The 8,229-nt window shown below is 49.6% G+C and overlaps 1 protein-coding gene across 3 annotated transcripts in view; it reads left to right on the top strand.

Annotated features, from left to right (window-relative positions):
• LOC135236089 (roundabout homolog 2-like) overlaps positions 1-8,229 on the top strand; it is a 124,952-nt gene that overhangs the window by 66,487 nt on the left and 50,236 nt on the right. The gene's annotated exons all lie outside the window — the stretch shown is intronic.

Here is an 8,229-nt window from a genome sequence, read left to right as displayed (position 1 = left end):
GCAAGCCCCAGGAACTGAACACCTCAAACTTAAAGCCCGAGACCCCTGAAAGCAGCTGAATGAATGCAGAGGAGGCCTACACCTGTCTAAGAGAAAAGGTTAGTGCTGACAATCTTGAAACCGGAGAATACATACGGTGCTCTGTCGTAATGTTTCTCAGAGCTTCGTATGTAGTCCAAGGTTAAAAACATGCTTGTACAGACAAAGTGAGTATACAGCAAAACATACGCTTTTTTGCTGTATTAAAAGTCAGTTTATCAACACAAGCAATTCATAAACCTTGGAATATGTAAGAGGCTCTTGATGCTCAAGAAGAAATATATCTACATTTATGGAGAGTATTCATACATCTACACAATGCTGACATGCTGCATTATGGGAGAGTGTTGTGTAATGGTGAGGGAACCAGGCTTCTGTCTGAGGGGTCATGCCTCTTGCAGTCTCTGCCGGTGCAATGCCATTGTACCCTTGAGCGAGGTACTTAGCCTCAATTGCTTCAGTAAATATCCAGCCCTATAAATGGATTTTATGTAAAAAAAAAAGAAAAAGAAAGTAATCTGTTTAAGTCCCTCTGGATGAGAGCTCCTGCTACTTGCCGAAATGCAGTGTACACTAATGCACACAATTTATATTGCCTATGAAGCGACCTTGTGCATTATAACCTTACGCTCGTTTTACATGCACAATATGTAGTTTACACAAGAAAAGGAAGACCTTGGATTGTGAACTGTTGCTCATTGTCGCAAGACGGGCTGTTTCCTTAGACGTACAATATATGTCGATGTGTTGTCAGGTGCACATATCAGACCTGAGTCAAATACGTATTTGCTTTGGATTCAAATACTTTTCTGTGCTCTATTGATCTGGCCTGGTGTAATTGAGCCTGCCAGTATGACCAGAAAGCAGGCTTTGCACTTTCTGAGAGTATTTCATTGGTTTTAGTACACCAGAAAAGATCAGTAAAGCGTAGAAAAGTCTTTGAATCCAAAACAAATAGGCATTTGACCCAGGTCATACCCACAGTCATATATGTTTTGGCGTTGCCGGGGTTTGGAAGCGATCGGCGTGTCCTTGATCCCCGACGGCGCGGGTTCGAGGGCGCCGCGGCTTCCACCGCCTCCCCGTCGCTCAGCCAGAGAGGTCCGGCAGCGTTTGGGCACATGGCGTTCCCGGATCGATCGCCTCTCGCTCAGCACAGCCCCAACCCGTTTGAGACTCCGTGAGGGCTGCATCGTTTTGAGTCGGTGGCTATCCGGTGCCGCTGGATGCTGTATTGAGTACTCGCCCACCCCCCCCCCGCCCCCCACCTCGTCCCCCGTCCTGTGGCACTGACCCTTGAGCCCATGGTGAGTTCCTCACCGCGGGCGCTGGTGTATGAGATATCGATTTGCCTCAGAGGGTCAGTTTCCCCTGTGGAGGGCTGGATTGGGTGAGCGGAAGGCACAGCTTGTTCTGTTACCGGCGAGGCGGAGAGCACAAAGCCAGTCTCTCTCTGCAGGGCCCAGCCCCACCTACCCCTGCCTCTCACCCTCTCACTCCACCCTGTAGAGAGAGAAGGCCATTCACTCGCTCACTCACTCCACCCTATAGAGAGAGAAGGACACTCACTCACTCTCTCTCTCTCTCGCAGAGAGAAGGACACTCACTCACTCTCTCTCTCTCTCGCAGAGAGAAGGACTCTCGCTCGCTCTCTAACTCCACCCTCAGAGAGAGAAGGCCACTTTCTCTGGCTGCTGTCCTGTGGCCCAGCGAACCTCCCATCCTGTGAAATTCAGGCTTACAAGAGCCCTTTGACAGGGCTGGTGCCCTTCTCCAGCTGGGAGGGGCAGTTCCGCCTTGTGGAGGAGACAGCTAGTGCCCCTCTCCAGCTGGGAGGGGCAGTTCTGCTGTATGGAAGAGACCAGGCCGGTGCCCCTCTCCAGCTGGGAGGGGCAGTTCTGCTGTATGGAAGAGACCAGGCCGGTGCCCCTCTCCAGCTGGGAGGGGCAGTTCTGCCTTGTGTACAGGAGACGACTGGTGCCCCTCTCCAGCTGGGCAGGGTGGTTAAGTGTTTTACGGTTGGCTGGGCTGTAGGGTTGGGCCGTGTCTGTGGAGAGGCTGAGACACGCGAGCGGCACAGAGTGCCAGAGCCGCAGCGTGTGGACACATTTACCTGCAGGGTGCTGAGGGGCTGGGGTAGAGCTGCTGCAGTCTGGGGGTAAGGGTGGGAAATGAAGCATCTGCTGCTGCCCCCATGCCAGGTTCATGGCAGATTACTCGTGCTTTGGGGGGCAGCTTAAGATGGTGGGCAAAGACTGATTACATCAGCATCCTGGAGCTTTCCCTCCCACCCTGCCCTTGCTGTGTGTGTGTGTGTGTGTGTGTGTGTGTGTGTCTGTGTGTGTGCGTGCATGCATACATGTGTGCTCGTGTGTGTACGTGTGTATTTGTGATGTATGTGTGTGTGTGAGAGAGAGAGAGTGAGAGAGAGAGAGGAAGGGAGGGAGGGAGGGAGGGAGAGAGAGAGTATGTGTGTCTGTGTGTTTGTGTAAAATGTTCTCTTGCTGCTGTGTAGGTGCATGTTAGTGTTTGTCTGTAAGGCTTGGAGAGGGTAGCAAGATTATATTTCAAAGTTAAAAGAAGTGACAGATGTGATAAGATTGGGCTTTTCTGTTTGGCAGCTGTGGAACAGGCTTCAAAATTATGGGTGGTGCGGAGGAAATTGATACACTGTCATCCTTGCCTGATATACTGTAATATAGCCAAACTGTAATTTGTGTGATGTCAGAACTAATCATCACCTCTGCTCCCCTTAGTCATGTCACCAGTTATTTAAATTTTTTCATACCACACTATAAGAAATAATCAATGGAAGGCACTGATTCATTCCCAGTGAAGTTTATAACACATTTAGACTTACCCTTTTACAATTGCAGTATCTCCTGGGTCCTCAAATGCTGAGAACCTTGCATTCAGAGGCTTGTATTTAACATACATGTACTGTACTGTATTTATGTAACTGGATCTTTATTGAAGCTCTGCATGTTAAATATCATGGACATACACAAGGTGTAATGGCTGTGCCCCAAATGAAAATTAACCCACTCCAGCTCCCTAATTACTACATCACATCACACGACTGCACACATGTCGTTGTGGACGTCAGTTTAATTGCGTTGTCATGCTGTGTCTGTGATAATGATGTCATGGTATGTTATTTATCTAATAAAAAGCATGTTGTGTTTGGTTTTCTGTGATAATGATGTCATGTCATGTTATCTGTGTGATAATTACAAAGCCATTGCCTTATGTCTAAAAACCAACCAATGAAATAGGGGCACTTTGAGTCATGATGGTTCGACAAAACCTCCTCAGGTCTTTTTGAGGTCGAGTTCTGGTTACAAGGGGGCACATGAAACTATGGTATCAGCTATCCTAGGGACTCTTTGGAATGAAGAGATGGAAGGAAAATGTGGCACAGTCCTCCTCAGGTGTGTGTGTGCCTGTGTGTCTGTGTGTGTGTGTGCCTGTGAGTGTGTTGTTGTGGTGTGGTGTGTGTGTGTCGTGTGTGTGTGTGTGTGCGTGGTGTGTGTTCTTGAGTGTGTGTGTATGGCATGTGTGTGTGGTAGTGTGCTGTCTGTGCTGCGTGTGTGTGTGTGTGAGCACGCATGTCTGGAGGGGTTCCATTTCTGGAGCGGAGAGACAGCAAAGCGCATGGAAAATTGATTTTGGAAGGTTCTTTTTTGGATTAGGAAGGGAAGGGGGGGGAGCCACAGCAGGTAAGGAAGCCCAAAGTTTCCTCCCTTAAAACAGGGCGGCTGCGTTTCGGCTCGCCCCTCCCCGGGCGGCGGCCGGCACGGCGGCGGCTTCGGGGCTCCGAGCCTCATTATTATAACCCCCCTGGTCGGGCTTCAGAGCGGTCTCCGCGCGGCAGCCTGACTAATAGCGTTCCGGGCAGCGCGCACGTGTCGCCGGGCAGAGACAGGTGACAGGAGAAAGAGCCGCGCCGAGGCGCTTTTTGTTTCCGGAGCCGGCTGCGTCCCGGATTTGCACATTCACGTCGATTGAATTATCTCTCCGGATCCCCCCTGCAAAAAAAAGGGGCTTTCAACAATGCGGGCTAAGCCGCACAATGCACATAAATCAGCTTTAGCGTAGCCTGACAACGCGGCGGTGGCGGCGGCGGCGGCGGCGGCGGCTGCAATCCCCAGCCCGTTCCGCAGTAATCCACCGTGGGGGAAATTATGAGGAATTACCATACCGGCTAGGGCTGGGATCAATGTAATGATGGCTGAAATAGTTATGTGGGAAGTAGAAAAAAGTCCCAAAATGAAGGCCTTTCGAGGTACGTCACCAAGCCCTGGCTCTCTCGGTGGCTGAGCTCAGCGGATGCGATGGGTGTGCTCTGGGACTATGTGAGCCGATGGGGGTTAGAGGACGGATTGGGGGGCGGATGGGGGGTTGCGCCCGTCTGTCCTGTGGTCATATATCCTGCCCGCCAGGCAAGCTTGCCCTCTGTGTCCTGACCTCGTTGTGATTAATGAATTCATTAGACCTGACCGGGGGCTAATGAGAAGGTTGGGCTGCCCTGGTGGCCAGCGGACGGCTCGAGGGGTGTTTTGCGGTGCGGGGGTCGAGGTTTGGGGCGGGGGGGGGGGGGGTAACCATCTAGATGGCAACAGGTGGTGGAAAGAAGAGCTTTAAAAAAGTCGCCCCTTCGGGGTTAATGAGCGCGATTGCATCTGTGTGGCTTCACCGCACTGAGTTTGCAGCTCGAACAATACACAGCCATTGGCCCTAATCGTGTTACACTAACACCCCAGATCTTTGCCTGCACACGCTGGATGTTGAGCGATGGTAACAGCATTACATCAAAACATTTCTAGTTTCCAGAGAGCTCTAGTAATACTGCTGGTAGCTGTAATAGTGTTTTCATCCTTATTTGTTTTTCCCATTTCTTCTGTGCTCGTAAATTTGTTCCACAAATTTTAATTTTTGTTCAGTCTTATTGTGCTCTGGGAATTATTCTGTTTAGGGAATCTGCCTGCTGTAAGCAAAAATATAAGATAATATGACCATGTTTAATTGTTGCTTGAAAAAAAGTTTACTTATATGGCAAGCTAATATATATATATATATATATATATATATATACTGCATGGCCAAAAGTATGTAGACACCCCTTAATTAGTGGGTTCGTCTATTTCAGCCACACCCATTGCTAACATACAGGGGCATAAAATCACATATACAGCCATGCAGTCTCCATTAACAAACATTGGCAGTAGAATGGGTCGTACTGAAGAGCTCAGTGACTTTCAATGTGGGACTGTAGTAGGATGCCACCTTTCCAACGAGTCAGTTTGTAAATTCCTGCCCTGCTAGAGCTGCCCCCGTCAACTGTAAGTGCTGTCGTTGTGAAGCGGGAACGTACAGGAGCAAAACCAGCTCAGTTCACAGGACAGGACCCCCGCGTGCTGCAGCACACAGCACGTAAACATCGTCTGTCCTCGGCTGCAACGCTCACTCCCGACTTCACGGCCGCCCCTGCAAGCCACGTCAAAACAAGGACTTTCGGGAGCCTTGTGAAATGGGTTTCCCCGGCCAGGCAGCCGCCCGGAAGCCTAAGATCACCGTGCGCAATGCCCAGCGTCGACCGGAGTGGTGTAAAGCACACCACCGTTGGACTCTGACAGGTGTGACAGGTGGATCTGAGTTTGGCGAATGCCAGGAGAACGCGACCTGCCCGAGCGCATGGTGCACACTGTAACGTTTGGTGGAGGAGGAATAATTGTCTGGGGCTGTTTTTATGGTTTGTGGCTCGGCTCCGTGGTGCCAGCGAAGGGAAATTGTAATGCTTCCGTCTACAATGACATTCTAGATAATTGTATTGTTCCAACTTTATGGCAGCGGAGAAGGCCCTTTCCTATTTCACCATGACAGTGTCCCCATGCACAAAGCGACATCCATGAAGAAGTGGTTCGCCGAGTTTGGTGTGAAAGAACTTGACTGGTCTGCGCAGAGCCCTGACCTCAGCCCCATCTCACACCTTTTGGATGTATTGGAATGCTGACTGTGAGCCTGGCCTAACTGCCCAATCAGTGATCAACCTCTGAATGGAAGTGAATCAATGCAGCCATGCTCCAAAATCTAGTGGTAAGCCTTCCCAGAAGAGCGGAGGCTGTTACAGCAGCAAAAGGGGGTCCAGCTCCATATTAATGCCCATGGTTTTGGAATGAGATGTTCAACAAGCACATATGGGTGGGATGTTCGGGGTGTCCATATACTTTTGGCCATGTGGTGAATTTGAAACTTTCAGCCGTAGTTTTGAGTGTGTATGACTAACAGATCAACAGCTGCTGTAGTTTTGATTTTTAAACACTGGGATACATCCAGCCAAATGTTTTAGTTTGTCCCAGCCTGTGTGCAATATTTAAAGCACAGATTTTTCTGTAATTCTGGCCAAATTCTGTAAATGTGTGCTTTACTTGCCAAGTCAGCTGACCATTTGGGAACGTCCCTCTGTCTGCCCCTCAGTCCTCTGGGTGGGGGGAATGTTGTGGGTTTTTGTGTGCTGTTCAGGAGGATTAAAGGAGATTTCTGTTCTCTTCCATCTGTTTTTGCCTCCCAACAGCCACCATGAACACTGGGGAAACAAAAAATATTTTTTGTCCTTCCTTCCCAAGTAGGTGTCAAATTTTAACATTTGCCCAATATTTGTTTTGTAAAATCATTGAAGTAGTGTGGCGCTGGGGTGCTAAGGTATTTCCAGGGGACAGTCTAAATCTCATTCATAGGTGCGCATATGAACACGGTAATATAAAGGACTGAGAAGACATTGCAGTGTGTAGCATTCAGTCTGGGAGAAACGGGTTTGTCTCGGAAGCACAGACTGGTGGAGAGAGCACACGCACCTGGGTTGCGTTAACTAACCAGCCCAGGTGCTTAAAGGCGTGTTCCTCTCCACAGTTTGGAGTCGTGACCGGGAGCTCACACCGAGCGAGCGTGAGTTTGCTTCTCAGAGCACAGAAAGGAAGAAAATGGCTGCTGAGAAGCAGGAGGAGCTGGTTTTCTGAAAAGCAAACAAGAAACGAGCTGCAAAGTCATCGCCCGGTTTGGCGTACTTTTGTCTTTTTTGTTTTAGTTTGTTGTTTTAGTTTATTGCTTTTGCCCGAAACCCACGAGGGGTGAAGGTGTTTGTTTATTCGATTTTGTGTTGGTGTGGGTGCGCTCTCTGTCTCTTCAGGCGGCAGACAACGGTGCATGCCCAGAACTGCCTCATCTCCGTCCCAGGGGTGCTATAGATCTGATAACAAATATATTTATTAAAAAATGAAAGGAAAAATAATTGTCGAATAAGTATCAGTTATTTCAGAAGTGTGTTGCATGGAGACATACAGTACAGTACTTTGATGTGAAGTTATGGACGTGAAAAGCTTTTGAATTTTTAATCTCAGGTTGTGAAACAGACTTCTGAGCAAACACCCAAATGTGTCGGTAGCAATCTGATTGGGTCATGGGTTCATCCCTGGATGAATCCCAGCCTTTTACACACATCCGGAGTGTTTCTTTATAGTCTTGCTGGCTGTCAGTAATAAAAAAATGAAATGAAATAAAAGCCGTCTCTGTATAAACTGCAGAGGAGTAAACACACAAATCACTCAGATGTGTGTGCGATGGAGAGAGCTAGCAGGGCAGGGAAAGTGTGTGTGTGTGTCTATGTGTGTGTGCGTGTGTGCGCGTGTGTGTTGGCAAGAGAAAGAAACACAAATTGTATAGCAGCTTATCTGCATTGTATATGTTTTTGTCAAGCTTTGGAAACACACATTGAAATGTGTCCTACCAATAAAGAATTTGAAATTAAATTGAATTGAAATTGTGAGAAACAGTCACAGAGAGAGAGAGAGAGAGAGGGAGTGAGAGAGAAACAGAGTGATGCATATTCCTGGCTGCTCTGAATAAGTGTTTGTCAGCCTCACGCATGTGCTCAGTTTGGCACCGCGGCGGTGGGGGGGTGGGAGGTGGGGGGGGGGGATCTGTTTGTGCCAGGGCGGTGTAGCTACGCCCAAGCCTCGTCGTGCCAGGGCGGCGCGCCAGCGTGCCAGTCCGCCTCGCCGCCGCGCCCTCCGCCCTGGTCCCGTGTTCCACAGCCGGCCTTTAACCCGTTCCCTCACCGGCCCCGCCCACCTCGCGCTACGCTACGCTAACGGCCAGCGGCGCCCGCGCCAGCCCGCGGCGCCCGCGTCTCCG

The sequence above is a fragment of the Anguilla rostrata genome, chromosome 12 (genome assembly GCF_018555375.3).
Source record: "Anguilla rostrata isolate EN2019 chromosome 12, ASM1855537v3, whole genome shotgun sequence".
Lineage (NCBI taxonomy): Eukaryota > Metazoa > Chordata > Actinopteri > Anguilliformes > Anguillidae > Anguilla > Anguilla rostrata.
This window is presented reverse-complemented; position numbering and strand designations above follow the sequence as displayed.